We start from the raw sequence: 1,975 nt of genomic DNA, 5'->3' as shown, positions 1-1,975 counted from the left end.
ACATCATCAATTCTTTTCCTTTGCCATCAATGAAAACATCATCAATGTTTTTCCTTTTCCATCAATGACAACATGTTTCCAGCAACTCACTCCCTCTTTATTTTTAGAACACGTCCAAAACTTGGCATTTTTCTTACTAGTAATAGGTCAGAAAGTGGTATGGTTAACGTGTCTCCATGTATGGTTGAATCTAATGCCAACGGGTTTGTGCTTAGAACTTGGTCTAACTAGATCAAGCATATCAAATTTTTTAGAGTGGTTTTGGAGTAAGCCAATAGTCAAGACCCGGTCCATCGCATTCCTAATCCAACAAAACTCATCCTAAAGAAATAGAATCATAACATAAATCTAACAAAGGTGTGTTGGCCCACTCGCAGAACTTTTCCTAGTGAAACCATAGCACTGGAGCATCAAAATAATTTGTGTAAGCCACATTTGAAAGGACCAACCCATCGTGACATCAGCAAGTGGTCCCCCATCAATCCTTCTAGCCATCAAAATATAAAGGATTCGCCTAGGACAGGAGTGTAGATGATGGAACCCAACCCAGTATGATGAGGTTCAAGGTAGGCCTACCGGGCTTGTGGTTTTTTGGGCCTCTGGTTAAAGCGAATTTCATGCAAAAAGAGAAAATTTTAAAGAGTTGAGTCATGTATGACATTGACTACTGGACGACACCTAGAGAAACGAGTCTTAATCGTCGACTATTTTTCATGTTAACATTTCAAAGCACATAACAACTTGACCCGTAATAGTGTGGAAAATCATGGACCCCATGATGCTGGCATGGAAATGCCACCTAGGTTATGTGAAGACCATGTGGGTGCCACATAACGTCTTAGTGATGGCATGGCCTTTTTCAATTGCCAAACTTCTAATGGGAATAACTTTTGGTTTGGGACTTGGATTGAGACAAAAATTATATCATCAAAAAGCTCTCGATGATTTGAATGCAATGGTGATATCAGTTTTAAACTCTAATTTCTTTTAAAAATGAAGTTGTTGTAACCCCATCTTCATAACAAAACTTGGAAATTAGATCAACCAAGTAACACTCCCACAACCCAAGATGGCAAGCGGGGGTGGGAGGTGGTTACAGAAAAAGTGGCATGTTACAGATAGTCATGAAAGAACTTCAATTTTAGAATGGATAATTTGTAAATGTGGAGTTGCTTGTGATATGCCACTATCCAAAATTTTAATGACAATACAAATATATTCCAAAACCTTTTCTCAATGTTTTCATAGCTGGAATTGCAGTATGGGAGAGTAATAGAACAATTTAAAATAATGTTTAAATCAATTATTGCCATTTTCTATCTTTAATGAGTATTCATACAATGAATTTTCAATAGTTATTACTCAATTAAGATAAAAAGGAATGTGAAAGAGAAAGAGGAGGGGATTTTTACTATAGTGAAGGAGACTTTAAGCTCGGGGAAACACGGAAGGCTATATTTTTTTTATATAAGCTCATCAATCAGTCAATGAATTCAGCCCTTTCTTTATGGATTCAATGCACTTCTTATGTGATCATAATCCCTTTTATGTAATTCAAAATCTATTCTTTTTCTAACCTATGTAAATTCTTAACAATTTGGTTTTTGTCCATTAATAAATTTTATATAGACTAAGATCTCATGATTTATCTTGTAGTTGTCCAAGATGTCATTTTTAATTAATAATCAATAAAAGATAAAGTATTTTATATGTTTATTATGGTTGATTTGTTAGGCTTTTATTAAACATATATCTTCAAAATATTTTTGTTAGGTATAATATCTATTATTTCCTATCAGTTATGAAGAATATGTTCATAAAAAATAGGGGTGGTAGGAGAAGGGGGGCCTATATTTTTTCCCAGAGGCCTCTAATAACCAATCTAAAGCGTATGGGATTTTCCAAGGATTATCTCTAGCTCAAGCTAACAATGTCACTAAAATTTTCATTTTCGGGGGCTCTCAAGTCATCCTAA

Source organism: Pinus tabuliformis, chromosome 2_2, assembly GCF_031772625.1.
Source record: "Pinus tabuliformis cultivar Carrire ecotype Pingquan chromosome 2_2, CPIR1, whole genome shotgun sequence".
Taxonomy (NCBI): domain Eukaryota; kingdom Viridiplantae; phylum Streptophyta; class Pinopsida; order Pinales; family Pinaceae; genus Pinus; species Pinus tabuliformis.
The sequence above is the reverse complement of the archived record's forward strand: the minus strand, read 5'-3'. Positions refer to the sequence as shown.